Below are 18,046 nucleotides of genomic sequence, written 5' to 3'. Positions count from 1 at the left end.
TTTCATATTTTATAATAGATTCCTTTTCCTCTTTCTTTTGACTCCCTTTGTTAACTTCATATTTCATGAAATAAACATCATAAACAACTTTTTTGAATATATAAACTTACCCCTATAGTGATTGTTTTATCCATGTCTGTTGACTTAGTGATAAACTTTCATATAGAATCTGGCCTTACTTGAAAAAGAATCAGTGACGTCTGATAGTACCTCTGCTACTATTGCTGCAGTATCCCCAAGGTACCTAGGTGTATTAGTTACATGCCACCGAAAACAAGATAAGTCTGTCACAAGAAGAATCCGATCTCAAGGAATCCATTGGATTGCTGCACACTGGACTGTCACTACAACATTCAAACCAAAGTTGCAATTTGAAAACTCCTTGGTTCCACATTACTACTTCCTAAGCGTTGCCACTGAAAGAGTGAATGGATATAGAAGTGACGTGATCCAAAACTGGAAACTTTAAGTACTATGGGTGGTCTGGTACCTGACTGAAATCACAAATACTACACTGTCGTAATCCATTGACAATATATAATGTTCCAAAATCATGTAGGACATGATAAGATGTGATATCTTAGAATCAAATCTGGATAATAATTATAGTGGTGCATTCTACCATGAGTTATATATTTAAGAAAAAGTGTTTCATTAAGCTTATAGCTTATTACACAATCAAACTAAGATAAATTAGTATAAACTAAACTAACGATTATCAATTTCCACATTTCACACAGAACACAGGGAACAAGAAATTGAAGTTTCATATTGCAAGTATTTCACTTTCTTGATAGTCAGTCATAAAATATGCTGGTTCCCAAGGAAATTCATGAGCATGCAGTATCTAGAGAGCTTCAGTAATGGCAACAACTGTTTCTCCTTCTGTAATAAATGTTGCAGCAATTTGATAACCTCAATTTGTTCTTACAGCCAGAAAAAACAATGTTAGATCATATAATGAAGTTTTATATGTGGCATCCAGAAATGCAAAGCGTCCATACAGCTGCATGAGCCTCTTCTGTTCACCAGACATATAAGCAAACAAAAAGGATGCTCCAAACTAGAAAAAAGGGCATTGTAGGGGGAAAAAAAAAAAGAAATAGAAAAAAAAATATTATCTATTACATAACAACAAAACTGCTACATTTTTTGCACAATGGTTAAAAAGAGTGTAAAACAAACAAAAAGGATGTTCCAAACAAGAAAAAAAGAACATTATAGAATACAAATAAAAAAATAGAAACAATAATATTTACAACAGAACAGCTACATTTTTACACAGTGGTTTAAAAAAAAGTGTTAAGTTTATAATGAGTACTTTTATAAAACTTACAAAAAATATATTAAAAAAGATTAACAAGAACTTTTTACTTTACTGGCAATATGCTTATAAAAACAACACAGGTATCTCCTCCTTGTTGTAACTCTTTTCATGAGGTATCTCCTCCTTGTTGTTACTCTCTCATGAGGTATCTCCTCCCTGTTGGTACTCTCTCATGAGGTATCTCCTTTTTGTTTCTCTCTCATGAGGTATGTCCTCCTTGTTGTTACTCTCTCATGAGGTATCTCCTCCCTGTTGGTACTCTCTCATGAGGTATCTCCTTGTTGTTTCTCTCTCATGAGGTATCTCCCCCTTGTTGTTACTCTCTCATGAGGTATCTCCTCCTTGTTGTTACTCTTTCATGAGGTATCTCCTCCCTGTTGGTACTCTCTCATGAGGTATCTCCTTGTTGTTTCTCTCTCATGAGGTATCTCCCCCTTGTTGTAACTCTCTCATGAGGTATCTCCTCCTTGTTGTCACTCTTTCATGAGGTATCTCCTCCCTGTTGGTACTCTCTCATGAGGTATATCCTCCTTGTTGTTACTCTCTCATGAGGTATCTCCTCCTTGTTGTAACTCTCATGAGGTATCTCCTCCCTGTTGGTACTCTCTCATTAGGTATCTCCTCCTTGTTGGTACTCTCTGAGGTATCTCCTCCCTGTTGGTACTCTCTCATGAGGTATCTCCTCCTTGTTGGTATCTCCTCCTTGTTGTTACTCTCTCATGAGGTATCTCCTTGTTGTTTAACTCTCTCATGAGGTATCTCCTCCTTGTTGGTACTCTCTCATGAGGTATCTCCTTGTTGTTTAACTCTCTCATGAGGTATCTCCTCCTTGTTGTTACTCTTTCATGAGGTATCTCTTGCCTGTTGGTACTCTCTCATGAGGTATCTCCTCCTTGGTGTTACTCTCTCATGAGGTATCATCTCCTTGTTGTTACTCTCTCATGAGGTAACTCCTCTCTGTTGGTACTCTCTCATGAGGTATCTCCATGTTGTTTAACTCTCTCATGAGGTATCTCCTCCTTGTTGTTACTCTATCATGAGGTATCTCCTCCCTGTTGTGGATTCTTGCCAACAGGTCTTCTGCTTTGCATGACAATTCAAAATTGGAGGCATCAAGTGCAATCTGTGGGAGAAAATACCGAAGATTTTAAAAATAATAGAGATTTTTTTTCAATCACAGTACAAATACCTCCACTATCACAATAATCATAATGCTTTATTTAAGCAACATATAAATATCCTGCTATATATTACTTGTTTTTAATACAAATTTACTAAGCTAAACTTTAATGCAGAACTTAAGGAATCTATTAATAATAGGACATTTCCTATTAATAATAGGACATTATAAACCTCACATGGAATTCGTTGTTGCAGAATAAATTTATTAAAGGAACTCAAATGAGGTTCAAAGGCTCAAAACTATATAATAAGGTTATATTGCTAAACATGCTGTAAAACCATTACTTAAACATTATAAACTCATTTCTAAAGAAGCAAAAATGTCTTAGATGTGCTTTTAAAAGGAAACAGACCTCATTTTGATCCATTTAAACACCTAGCTACATTTTGTAAGCAGTACCTGATAAATTGGAAATCGACAGTTTTCTTGGCCAATGATTTGAGCTGGACAGTTAATTTTTCTAGTATCCTGTACTACATTAACCAGGGCTGGGAATCAAAACTGCGTCGTATCCTACAAAATGTAAACAAATGCCGCCATCTTGGAACGAAAAACATATGTTTTTGTTTATAACTCTTTTTGTTGGAAATGACTGAAAACAAGATATATGTATTAACACGCTACTCTATTTTCCGCTTCGTTCGGTATAATGTTGCTTGCACAACTATTTTGTAAAACAAAAGTTATAGCGAACTTGCAACTCGAAGCGAGGCAGAATTTTTATGAAAATGTGTGGATACGACGCAGTTCATATTGCTTTATCTATCGTTTTTTCCTTCAAATCAATTATATATTTGTTTCAGAGTTCACCATAAACTTCGAAATATAATTTTTCATCATTTACCAAAATTTTATTAAAAAGGGATGTTTATTTTCTAAGAAAATAATGATTTTTACGAAATGATACGACGCAGTTGAAAATAAAATATGATACGACGCAGTTGTATTTTTGGCAGTCTTTTCAACAGGGATAATTTTGGCAATATTTTTCTATTTTATGGAATAATCACTTGCGCTAGATAAAAACCCAGATCATTTGCGGTGTAAAGCAATGTTCTGATGGTTATTTAGAATACAATGTGTCATGTCCAATATAACATTTAATTTGAAAGTTGACATTGCGGAAGCTACTTTTTAGTTAAACATGAACATGTTACCTTATTGATCATAATATCTGAAATAATTTCTTATATTTTCCTGTATGTTCAATATTATCCCTAATTTTTTTCGCAAAAAAAAATGTAGAAATCTATTAACTTAAATTCATTTTGGCTAGCTAAGCTCTAAGTTAACTGTGGTTCTGCATGTTCTGGGTAATGACTGCTTTTTTGTGGTTTCTTTTCAAACTTTCACTCTACACATTCGCTTTACTAGGGGCGAGGACCTCAGGTGCGCCTTTGTGCATTATTTCAGGCAAAATGTTGTACCTGCAGAGAACCGTCAACATTTTGAAACTAGCTTGATAGGGGGTAATCCTCTGTGAAGTCATTTTCTGAAAACATTTGTTTAAGTTTTCAGGCAATTCATTATCAAATAAAAATCACACTTTAGTATGAAGGTATGTTAAGATGTCATGTCTCTAGTCAGTTAAAAATTCGATACGATAATCTGACATTTTCTGTTCAATATTGTGAAAACTTAATAATTCTTCAATACTGTTGAAAGATCATGTCTGCCTATATCTGTATCAAATTTATCGGTGCATAGCGTAAAATACCTTTGCAAAACGGACACCTTTTTTATGCCACCGCAGCATCTGCGATGCGGTGGCATATAGCGATTCACCTGTGTGTTTGTTTGTGTGTGTGTGTGTGTGTGTTATATAGATTATATAGTGAACTTAAAAAATCTTCTTGTGAAAAACCACTAGTCCAATTTCAACCAAACTTGGCAGGATTGATCCTTGGGTGAAGGGCTTCCAAAGTTGTTCAAAGAATTTCATTCCATGCAGAAATCTGGTTGCCATGGTAACCAAAAGGAATTATAAGAATAAATTTAAAAAAGGCCTAGAGCTTAGATATTTTGCATAAGGCATTGTCTGGTAGACCTCTACCAAGATTGTTCAAATTATAGCCCTGGGGTCAAAATCGGTCCCGCCCCGGGGGTCATTGATTTTCACTATATGTACATATAGCAAAACCTTAAAATACCTTCTTGTAAAGACCCAAAAGGCCTAGAGCTTAGATATTTTGCATAAGGCATTGTCTGGTAGACCCTTACCAAGATTGTTCAAATTATAGACCTGGGGTCAAAATCGGCCCGCCCCGGGGGTCATTGATTTTCACTATATGTACATATAGCAAAAACTTAAAATACCTTCTTGTAAAGACCCAAAAGGCCTAGAGCTTAGATATTTTTGCATAAGGCATTGTATGGTAGACCTCTACCCAGATTATTCAAATTATAGCCCTGGGATCAGAATCGGCCCCAGGGGTCATTGGTTTTCCTTATATGTATATAGTAAAAACTTATACATGTAGTAAAAACTTTTAAAAAATTCTTCTAGTAATTGACAAATGCTAGAGGTTAAATATTTTGCATGAAACATTATGTAGTGAACTTCTAGCAAGATTGTTTAAATTATAGCCCTGGGGTCAAAATTGCCTTTGCCCCAGGGGTCATTGATTTTCAATATATATATATAGTAAAAAAATCAAAAAATCTTATTGTCTGAAGGTACAAGGCTTAGTGTTGTATTAATGCGGTGGCATAGCATTTTTCTCAAATGCAATCTTGTTTACAAAATAATTTGTAGTTGTATCATATGTAACTCGATTTTGAAAAGTTTTTTGATGGAGAAGAATGATACTTAAGTGCAAATATAGAAAAAATACATTCCGTAGACCTTTCCTCATCGGCGATAAAGAAACGCAGGGGTAAAGTTCCGCGGCGCTGAACATATAATGACTAAACGGAACGCATAACCTACTTGCAAAAATATATTGTAGCTTAACCATTTAAAATATAATTTAAAAAAATTAATGTTCAGTTTCAAATAATAAAGCTCATCTGTCCTTGTCGATTATTAAGAAAATGAATACAATATTTTTTCAAAATTTGTAATTTTTTCTCTTTTTTTTTTAAGAAAAAAGTCATTCCTGATTAATACAGGGTCCAGTGGTGGTTACACTGGAATATTGAATTTTGTATCAAAAATAGTAATCACTCCCATTTCGAACTCAAGTGAACAAGTTTATAAGCATGCTAAGGCAACAGTAGAACACGTTGTCATATGGATGTGCGATCACGTGTTTCAATGTATATTGCATTTGATACAGCTTTTCGGAATTTGTAGATGCTTATGATTAGTACTAAAATGCGACCGAAAAATGCAGCCTTAATAGAATTGTATTACATTTCCATTTTAATGAAACCAATGAGAGACCTCTGCTTTTGACTTAAGTTGTAAACAAGAAATGTTGTAGGACGTTATTGGCATACCTAGCACATAATTTAAATAGTTTAACCCATTTTCAGCCTGCAATGAAAATACAACTGCGTCGTATCATATTTTCTTTTCAACTGCGTCGTATCATTTCGTAAAAATCATTATTTTCTTGGAAATAATCATCTCTTTTAAATGAAAGTTAAGTAAATGATGCAAAATTATGTTTTGACGTTTATGGTGAACTCTGAAAACGAGTAGATAATTGATTTGAAGGCAAAACGATAGATAAAGCAATATGAACTGCGTTGTATCCACACATTTTCATAAAAATTCTGCCTCGCTTCGAGTTGCAAGTTCGCTATAACTTTTGTTTTACAAAATAGTTGTGCAAGCAACATATACCGAACGAAGCGGAAATTAGTGTAGCGTGTCAATACATATATCTTGTTTTCAGTCATTTCCAACAAAAAGAGTTATAAACAAAAACATACATTTTTCGCTCCAAAATGGCGGCGTTTGTTTACATTTTGTAGGATACGACGCAGTTTTGATTCCCAGCCCTGATTAACCTTACTTCCAGACTTCTTCACATATAGCTTACAATCCTTAAAAAACACAATAAGAAACCTTCAAAAAGATCAAAAGAGTCATACATGTATTTTTTTTGACACAAGGAACCATTTTTCCTTATGTCTGCTTATATGGTTTAGTTATAAAACAATGCATACTGATAAATTAAAACAAAAATTGTAAAGGAACAAGAAAAAATAAATCACAAATTTACAATCATTTGGCCCTAATGAGCATTAATTTACAAAATATTGGAAAAGTTGGAGAAAATTGTCAAAGAGATATGATAATATATGTGCAAACCTGGTAAGTTTCAATACGAAACATGCAGCTTTTGTTGTGAAACAATAACATATTTTATGTATGTCGGTTGTTTGTTTTCGAAGTTTTTCTCAGTTTGATTTCAGATAAAAACAAAGACACAATATAGTGAAATTGTCATTTAATGCTATTTAAATGACTAAATGTGAACAATGCATAATAGTAAAACATACAAATTTAAAACAACATAACATTTCAAATGAATGCAATTGTTAGAAATACAATTATGCAACAATGCAAAAAATATCAACTATTATGCATGTATGGTAAGAGAAATCAAATGTTGGTTAACCATCAAAACGCCACATGTTGCAAACCTAGTTTGCAATATCCGCCAACAAAAAACTACGAAAATATGTTGCAACATAAAATATAAAAGTGAACCCTGAGACATGTATAAAAACATATTATGTACATCACAGGACAATTGAACGAGAACCATTAAAGGGAATGGTGAAGCCATGTGTAAAACCATCCAATAAAAATGTTGTTTCGCTTTTATCATAGCCAGTTAACCAATATGCAAGTTTATCTACTTTAATTGGGGTAATCGGAGCCATTGAAAAATTTGATATAGTCCAGGAGTAGGAATCACTTTTTAGAGATGACTGTTTTGATTGAATGACTTGGTTTTGAGGCGGTATCATTCTTGGGCAGGGGGCATACTTTTTTAGGATGTGGCCCGAAACACTTTTGGCAGGCATGCTGGTAATTGCATTGTTGTCTTGAACAGGTGCCTTTGTTGTTGTAGTTAAAGCAAGGTTTGGAAGATGCAGTAGTTTGCTTGGTGGAACGAAAGGGCCGTGTTGATAGACGATCACTCAATCCCATACAAATAGATTCAGTGTATGTGCTGGCATGAAGTTCCGCAAAACTCAAAGATGGCTCACACTGGCGAAGTTTACGGAATGTTCTGTCATAATAAAAGACTGCCTGGTCCCCAGCTCTCTGGGCTAAACGTCGAATATGCTCCATATATTGCATGAGGGATGGTATCAACAAGGGTTGGCTTTCTGTCAGTATCGATATATATTTATGAAAAGCGGTATTCCATTGGTTCAGCGAGATTATGCGTTTGTTTTGAGGCATTTTTTGCAGAGTGACCGTGCCATTTGTACTCTCCACTAATCTGAAAGAGTCGTTGCTTTCCGTCTCTTCAGCTAACAATGATGCGAGATCAATATACTTATTTGCCCAAATGCGGCCCTTCAGTTTTGAATCTATTCCTAAAAGAAAGGATGGGGGAGAGTGTGAAAATGGGTCGTTACCTGGCCTGGTAGCTGTAACAGGATGTTCCTGAGGATGTTGATCTGGATACATAGCACCATTTAAATTTTCCTGTAATGGAATAGCAGGGTCGGAAGGAGAGGCATGTGACGTGGGATCCACTACTTTCATTTCTATTATTGTGTCAACCACGGCTTTGGTGACGGTTGGAACCATTTCGGACATAATGTCTCTCATCATTTGTTTCTGGACACTGGCCTGCAGCGGGGTGTCAGAGGGGTCCCCAAGTGGGCTGGGACTTTCCACAGGAGGCTGATGAGGTGGCCGTCTAGGGCGATTTTGTCCGGCATCATCACTAAAACGTGCAGGTGCTTTTCGTTTCCGCTGTGGAGGCATAGTGGCTGGAAATTAAAATTTAATGAAAACATAAATGTGTGTAAAATGAAGTATTAGAAACATTTAACCAAAACATCAAGTGTAAATATTTTTCATTTAAATCAACTGACAGATTTGTCAATGTGTTATAACCATTATCAAAACACAGTAATCTGCCGTAGCTTTACTAGCATATTATGCTTTAAAAATGGAAATACTAACGTATTCCCTTGACGAAACAATAGTTTATTTCTTGCAGTTCGATCGAACAAAAAATAGGTAAGAATACTACCGTATTCTGCTCTTAATAAACTAAGAATACCATCATAATTATGATAACTGCCAAAAATACTAACGTATTTTTTGTGACTGAAAACTAACGTATTTCAGTTGTTGATAAAATGTTTGAACAAATTTCTGACTGAAAACTAACATATCCCAATCATTTGTCCGAGAAATAGATAGAATACTACCGTATTCTAGAAAATACTAACGTATTGTGCCAAATACTACCGTATACTGGCACTTATAAATAATATTGCATTGCAATATAAACTTATGTACTTGAAAATGATGAAGGAAGAACTTCCAACCAGTTTTATAAAGGCCCAAATTGCATTTTATAACTGAAATACTAACATATTACAGTTGTTATTAAAAAGCAATAAATCCATTAATAACATAAAATAGTTATACTAATGCAGAAATATTAACATATTTCAATCATAACTAAAATTAACTTAATAAATTCTAGGACAAAATATACACAGATAAATCATTAACTGTCAACATGATTCTCAGCAGGTAAAGAAAAGACATGCATTTGCGATGAAAATTTCATAGTATTTTGTGCTTGTACATGTTACTTGAACTATTTGAGCATGTTAACATAATGAAACAAGGATGTAAATAGCCAGATGTACATGTAGGTAAAGAGTTCTAAAGCAAAAAAACATCAGTCACATATCACAAAGCTGAAGCTATTCACACAATAACATTTCAATATGTTTACATCACTTATTTACTAGCGTAGATAATTGCACCACGTAAACTACGGAAGTAACGAAGCATTCCATCATCATTAAAATGTACACCATCACAGAAAATAGGCGGAGTTGGATATTTCACCCCAGAGATCTTCCAGTACAAAATGTCAGTGTGACGACATTCGGCTTTCAACATCTTATTTACTTCTAAAGTGCGTGTGAAATAATCGGCCGAAGTGATGTGACGAGGAGTTAACCTAGGTATCAGTTGCACTATCACCACAGATTGAACGTTATATTGTGCACGCCATGTGGTTGCCAAATTCACTACCTTCAGCGAAATTAAATCACAAACATCTCTTCGCGAATCTAAATCGTTTCCTCCAAAATGTAACACCAACACTTTTGGCCTGAATGTAGCAATGCTCCTTTCCCAGCGAGTAACATGGACTCGGTTGTTGACACATCCACCTGATATTCCATGCAAATAAATCGGCGGGTAATTGTTCAAATTAAATAAATTATTGGCATTGTGTTGTCGAACCAAATAATTTTGGAGTTTTTCTTATCCTCTACAATAGAAAGGTTTGCTTACCGTTTCTGTGTTAAAGCCTTTTTTTCGGCTTGTAAATACTTAAATTCATGCTATTAAACATTTCCATGAATAACGTTTGACTAAGCGCTTCTTTTGGCTCAGCTTGAAAAAAACGTTTATACTTTAGACTTTTTTTTAAAACTTGAGAATGTCTGCTCAATGTTCTTCTTACTAGACATGGACCTACAATAATGGGAGGGACATTAGATTCAGTAACTTCCAATATAAAACAAGCTTTTACCATGTTCATTCAGAGCAGGGAAATTTCCTGTTATACAATTGCTATGTCTTTTCCTCTGACAAAATGTGGGACCAACCAAACTACGACATTTCGTCATCTGACAATTATTTTTTATTTTGATTGGTGTAAAGGTTCTGAGATATAGACAAAAATATGCGCCAGTTTTCATAGATTCAGACAAGATGAAAAAAGTTTTCGAGAAATTTGGAGTTTCGAGGTTTAATATTGACACTGACGATAATGCTTTAAAAAATAATAAGAAACCTTTAAAAAGACCAAAAGAGACAAATATCATAAAATGTTTTCATGCTGTAATTTTACTTATGAAATAGAGTAAATGAAGTAAACAATAACATCTATACATGTATACACAACTTTTCTTTTGTCAGGCTTGCCTCTTTCTAATCTAATTTTTGTCTGTGTAAGTATTTATAATTTGCACCTACCCTGGTCTATTGCTATTGTATAGTGATGTCATAGTATATGAAATGCTTGTTTTGTGAAATGAATGCCTGAGTTGGTAAACACTCAGCAAAAGTAAGGCAGACAATATAAAAACTTAATTTCTAATATGGAATTAAGGGACATCCGAGGCCAAGTGGTTAAGGTCACTTGCCAGTCACCGCTGTGGGTTCGAATCCCTACAGGGCCTTTGGATTCTTTCATATGAAGAAGACTATCTTCCTGGGAACAATTTGTAAACAACCTTGCTTAACAGTAAGTCTTACAGGCATAAATTAAAACATTTTTCAGCATTTAGTTGCAAAAAATGATATAATGTTACGTGCTGGCCTTGTAGGACACAGGAAATCAGGGTAACTCTCATTTAGGGACTTCGCTATCACAGGAACATATGTCCTAGGGAGACGGGCGAATAGTTACATATCTATAGTATGACCCCGCAGCAAAGAACTAAAATCCGATTGATAATAAAGTAAGAATAACAAACAAATTTTATTCCAGGTATTCAACTATGCACATTTATTCATAAACATATAAATGTTGTTAAAATAAAACAGGCTTTTTTATCAACATTCTCTTTTTGTGTAATATTACATGTATTCATCAATAAAAAATTGCGGAGCAAATATGAGGTGTCAGTGGCTAAGCAATGTTTAACGGAGAATTAGATCTACACAACAATTTACTTATGAAATATTTTAAAAGGGATCTAATTTAATTGCTGACTTACTACGTTAACCAAAGTAAATCATCAACATTTCTATAAACAATTTATTTAGTAAATACTGAGCATTTTCTACTGAAATGCGAAATTTCCGTAGTAAATCAAACTTCTGTTCAAAGTATTTCTAAAAAATTATCTTACTTAAAATTTATCAAATAATTCAAAGACAATATTGAAAATGTAAATCTATTAATTGTTTTGGAATTACAATCGGAATGAAAAGCAATATCTAATACTTTAAATTTTTCAAGCTGCAGAGTGTCCTCAAACATAACATGTTGTTGTATAGCTGCTTAAACGTTTTCTATCCATCATAGCTTTTCTGTGCTTATTAATACAAAGCATATCTAAAGCATTTATGAGTTTTGTGTTGTTGTAATGCTGATTCAATATTTATTGATAAAGTACTTAATTGAGACTTGATAGTATTTTTTTGACTGGAAAAGGGTTTTTAATTTGAGAGTTAAAATGTTGAAAGTTTTTTTTTAGCTGGACTGGGTCTGATCCCCAAAGTGTGGTGTCTGTGCATAAGAATACTGTTGATCTACATTTACCAGTGTTTATCTGTTAACATGCATGATACAGACATAGACGTGATTCCACAGGCATATCAGCAGGGTACAAAATTTAGGATATAATGTCAATAGCCTGGTCAGGCTTCCAAATTGGAATATGACATTTCATTAATCCTAACATAAAAAAATTCTTGTGATAGTCACTTCTTAGGAAGTCAAACCAATCTCAAACAGACTTCATCCGAAAAATGTAACATTTAAAATATTGATTAATGTAAAATTTTAAATTTTGTTTAATATAGGGTATTAATAAAAGTGGCAAAATTTCAGGCTAAATGGATTTTTTGTTTGTTTTGGAATGCCGTTTTATTGCAGAGTTGACTATTTTAGGTTGTGTCCAACTTTAAATGTTTCAACTAAAAATTTGAGAAGGTAATAATGTGTGCAAACAATGAGACAGCATGCACCTGATACATTCAAATGGAAAAATAAAAGAATAAAAAAAATATCTGAGTTAGATAAAAGTGCTATATTGTTTTTGGGGATTGTGAAAGAACCATATTTATTTCTACTGTGTTTCATCTTTATTTAAATGTCACATATGTATGGGTGATAGAGCCAGCTGTTAAGTTGTATTAAATTGATCATTGTTCTAAATATATGATAAATAAATAATTAGTATTGTAAGAATAAGAAGAGCTATTGTATTTTTGTATTGTATTTTTTTATTAGTATCAGAACTTGAACCATTGTATACATAATATTTCCTGTTATAGCTATAATGTTGTTGTAACATTTTAAGATTTATGCCAATACAATGTTATTGTTGTTGTTGTATTCACATTGTTGGCATTAGTAACACCCTTTGGTTTAAATATTCCCCTGCAATTTGGTTCTCCAAACTACTGAAGAGAATGAGTTGAAAAACACACACACTTAATTAAGAGCATTAATTATAAGGAGGTCCATTACTGTTACTCTTAACATGGATTTTGAATGAATTATGCCCTTTTGAACTTTAAATTCTAAATTAAAAAGGAAAATAAATTTAAGTTATCAAGACAGAGAATAGTTGAGCATGCTGTCCTACCGACAGCTCTTGTTTATTACCCATTTATGATTTGATTTTAATGCTACATGTATGACAAAAATTAATTAAAGTCAGACTTTTGAGAAATACTATATATTATTTGCCTGGCATCATTTGACATGTAATATGATTGGACAAGCAACTACAGTAAAAACTCTGAAAACCGGACCCTCTGAAAACCGGAATCCTCTGAAAACCGGGCCATTACAAAAGTCCCGTATTTTCTCCTTATATGTTCATTGAAAAAAATCCTCTGAATACCGGAACCTCTGAATTCCGAAAACCGGACGCTTTTCTGTGGCTTCTAATGCTAAACATGCATAAAAAATCCTCTGAAAACCGGACAGCAATTTTAAGTGTCAACTTTCTGTGTATTTTAAAGTATATTAAAACATAATCTCAACAGGTGACATGTTCAATTACCAGTTAATGATCACCTTTTTTTATCTATGCAGGTGTGAAAACACTTGTTAGTGTGTGTTAATTTCTTATTGGCAATTAAATTATAGCTCTTTCATTATAATTGTGCCTTTCCCTGTATATATGATTTTTCTAAATGTTTTTAATTTGTTGTGTGTGTTTTTTCTTCTTTAAATATAAAATGTCTAAAAGAATTAGAAAATTTTGTAAAATGATTCCTGTTTTGCTAAATAATTTGATCTTTGTTTGGATATTTATTATATGCAAAAATAGTAATACTAAATTCCATTAATTACATATGTCAAATGCCAATTAAAAAGATATATTTCAGACAATGTGTTGTTTTAATTTTTGATTTTCTGAATTATATTCATGGATTTGCATAATAAAATTACTTAAGACATTTATTGCTAAAAGAAATTAAAATATGACTTAGACAAAAAAGTTAAAAAGTATATACAAAATGTTTTAACAAAGTCATTGTTCAAACACTTAATTATCAATAAATGTATAAAAATTCTGAAAACCGGAATCCTCTGAAAACCGGACTTTTGGTCAATTCCGGAGAGGGTCCGGTTTTCAGAGTTTTTACTGTACCAACTAAAAAGTGGTCTTAAGTTGCTATACAATTGACAGATAATTGACTGATAAGCTAAGTGTAAGCTGTTAAAAAAATTTGAACTGATAGATTAAAACTTAAGGGCTGCAAAAATTATACTTAAGTTGAATTAAATATATTTTATACAAAAAAAAAACATAAAATACATTTTTGAAATTAATGATCAACAAGACAACATGGCATAGTGTATGTCTGATTGATGAAATTATTATTATATATACAATATGTTTCTCTAAGATTTACTGAAAATGTATTGTGTTTTAAAATATTTCTTTTTTAAAACGCACTTTCATATTCTTTTGTTTTATTTTGTATTTAATATTGATGGTTGATATGTACATTTTGTCAGTCTACAGTATAGATTGTGGTTAGTTTGCACAGATGTTTTTTATACTGATGGAAAAGGCTAATTACTTCTGATTTAAGGAAGTTAAAGGTTGAGATTGATTTTTAGCTCACCTGAGCTAGCTCTAGGTGAGCTTTTTAGGATCGTTGAATGTCCGTCGTCTGTCCACACTTGTTCGTTAACACTCTCGCGGTCACAGTTTTGCCTCAATCATCATCAAACTTTGTCCAGATGCTTGCCTAGGTAATAGCTAAGATGAGTTTAAACATGGGTCATCTCAGATGAAAAACTAGGTCACAGGAGCTAAGAAAAGAAAAACCTTGTTAACACGCTAATGTTCACATTTTTGACTTAATTGTCATAAAACTTGGTCAGGAAGCTTGTCTAGGTAATTGCTCAGATGAGTTTGAACATGGGTCATATCAGATGAAAAACTAGGTCACAGGAGCTAAAAATAGAAAAATCTTCTTAAAACTAGTGGCTACTGTTTTGATCCAAATATCTTGGAAAATTGTCTGAAAGTTTGTTTTGATGATTTCTAGGTTAAGTTCCAATATGGGTTACCAGGGGTCAAAAACTAGGTCACAAAAAAACTGCCCAAATATGGAAAACCTTGTTAACACTCTAGTGGTCACATTTTGACTCAATTATCATCAAACTTGGTCAGGATGCTTGTCTAGGTAATTGTTAGGATGAGTTTGATGGGTCAGATGAGCGAACTAGGGCCCTCTTGTTTTAATGATTTTATGCATTTGTATGTATTTATTCTCATTTATAAAGGTTTTTGAAATTGTTCTTTATGTTCTGCTATACTTCAAAATTATATGTTTTATCAATAAAATCTATTATTAAATTTTAACCCTTTGTTGTTGCTTTTATACAATACATAATAAATGTATTGAATAGGATTTATTTTAATTAAAACATTATTTTAATAAGCCCATTGTGTTTAGACTGCTTGTATTTGAACCACTCAAAACTTATCCAGTACTCATAAGGTGTCGTATGAGGAAACATGATCTTGAGCCAGTATTTATTTACAGTATTTGATTTTAACCAACATGGTATATGTCATGGCTACTTTCCAGCTTTACAAGTGGAGGAAGACCTCAGGTGCTCCTTTGTTCATTTACCAGGCACAAACGGGCACCTGAGTAGCACCACCAATATTCCATAAGATAGCTTTCTCACATGTAGAAGTTAACGGCCTTAACCACTCAGCCACGGACCACAATAATTGATAATTAGGCCACAGCCTGGCCCTTGGAGGATAGACATAAATGATAAAGGATATATTTCACATGTATGTCCCGAAATGCTTCATTTATTATAAATATTTATTTTATTTTTCATCATTCCACACTATGGGTAACCTGAACATTTTATTTCACCCGAGCTTGCAGTATTTAGTTCCTCCAAAGGGTCATACCAGAATTCTAATTTTCATCATAGTGCCTTAGAATACAGATGTCTTAAATCTTAGATATTTTAGAAAATTTTGCATGAATATATACCATGATCAACAAACACAATTTAATAGATTTATTTTGTGTTCTGAATTTGAAGATCTTAATAGGCCTTTTTCCTTGGCACCAATGCTAGAGATAATATTTGACCTTTTTGTGTCACATACAGTGTATCAGGGACATAAATGGATCACTTCTCTGTTGTCTATCTGGAATACTCATCAAAAACCTTTGTTTCAATGTTATCCAAACTTTACAGGAATGATCAGGACCAAATCTTGTGCATGCCAAAATGTGTCTGTACTAATCTTTTCTGATACTACAAAAAAATGCAATTTGAATGAAATGTTACAGGACTGACCAGACCCTCAAGTAATTGCGCCTCTATAACAAGTTTTTTTGGTTAAATGATATATGAACTGTCCAATCACCTTAATACAATTGCTTCATTGGCTATCATCAGGCGACATGTGATCACAAATAATAACCCCACAAACGAATTTTAGGGGGACATATGGAAGACAGCTTGTCGTTCCATCAGTTGGTTCACTTCATGGTTTCCAGATGATAACTAGAGTTTGGAATCAAGGGTTGTAATCAAACTTGGTATATAGCAACCTTATATGGAAACCCTGGTTGACATTACATTTGGACCCCCTGGGGTCAAGGTCACCATTACTAAAAATAGAAAAATGGTTTTCAGATGATTACTTAGAGTTTGGAATGAGGTATTTTAATCAAACTAGGTATAAAGCAAGCTTATAATTATGAAGACCTCAGTTGGTATTGCATTTGGACCCCTTGGGTCAAGGTCACAATTACTAAAAGTAGAAAAATGATTTCTGGACAATAACTAGAGTTAGGAATGAGATATTGTAATCAATATTGGTGTATAGCAAGCTTATATGAAGCCCCGGGTTGGAATTGCTTTTGGACCCCCATGGGTTAAGGTCACTGTTACTAAAAATAGAAAAATGGTTTCCGCACAATAACTATAGTTAGAAATGAGATATTGTAATGATAATCAAACTTGTTGTGTAGCAAGCTTATGTGGAGACCACAGTTGGTATTGCATTTGAACCCTCTGGGGTCAAGGTCACCATTACTTAAAATAGAAAAATGGTTTCCCCAGACAATGGGAGTTAGGAATGAGATATTGTAAAGAAGATCCTGCTTGAGATTACAATTAATTAAAATAATTCTTTGTACACAGTTGATACTTCATTCACTATAGGTTGAGTTCAAATATTTCTTCATACTACTTATTTTTCAAAAAGTCAAAGTTGCTGGTGGGGGTATTAATGACCTTTAGTGATAGCTATAGATGCTCTTGTCATACTTTTGCACTTGTACATTCAAGACATTAGCATAACCTTTTTTTAAACATAATTATATAAGCTTTTTTGAGGCAAAAGCTAGAGTACTCTATTTGCACATGGCACAAATATGCTGCAGACAAATGTCACTGATCTACTGACATTATGGTGAGCATGTGTATCAAGTAATACTTTTATAATCTGTATATGCATGTAAATGCTATGCTTCGGACAAAATCATCTGAAGTGACCTTTACTGCACATCAGGGCCATGATTAGGAATATTATAATTGGTCTCATTTTGAGAATCTCTTATTGCAGGAAAATAATACTGTCTGCACACATCTGGGGCCGTATTCATAAAGCTCCTAAGGGAAAAAATTCCCTTAGATTCTAAGATTTCCCTTAAAAAACGTAAGATTTCCCTTACTTTTTAAGAATTTCCCTTACTTTTTAAGAATTTCCTTAGTTGCTATTCATAAAACTCCTTAGGACAAAAATTCCTCAATTTTGGCCGATTTTCCCCTTAAATATTAAGGTAGCCCATATGCTCCATTAACTTTTAAGGGAAAAAGTTAAGGGATAAAAATGAAGAAAAAAAATGGCCGATTAGCAGACGATTTGTTCATTCCCTTTTCTCAAATAACAAATCCAGCTACTATCCATTTTGGAATCGACGGAGATTTAATCATAATAATATCCGATGAAAATAATTCGTTCGTATATTAGGCCAAACAACGCAGCTAAACCGGAAATTTCCGTTCCAGTGGAGGCAATTTTCTGAATATTTTAACATTTTAAATGAATGCTTTATTGTATGAAGAAAGTATTTTACGAATGCAGAACTGACTTTTTATTGTCTTAAAAAAAGAAAC

General features: G+C 33.4%; 1 long non-coding RNA gene across 1 annotated transcript; it reads left to right on the top strand.

The window, feature by feature from the left end:
* Window positions 1-3,028, top strand: LOC132752289 (uncharacterized). The gene is made up of 3 exons (XR_009628799.1): window positions 1-1,407; window positions 1,441-2,051; window positions 2,083-3,028. It is a non-coding gene; the product is annotated as an uncharacterized LOC132752289 (long non-coding RNA).
* The last annotated feature ends 15,018 nt before the right edge of the window (window positions 3,029-18,046 follow it).

This window comes from Ruditapes philippinarum, unplaced genomic scaffold (assembly GCF_026571515.1).
Source record: "Ruditapes philippinarum isolate M1 unplaced genomic scaffold, ASM2657151v2 ctg5361_1_1_1_1, whole genome shotgun sequence".
Classification (NCBI taxonomy): domain Eukaryota; kingdom Metazoa; phylum Mollusca; class Bivalvia; order Venerida; family Veneridae; genus Ruditapes; species Ruditapes philippinarum.
The sequence above is the reverse complement of the archived record's forward strand: the minus strand, read 5'-3'. Positions and strand labels throughout refer to the sequence as shown.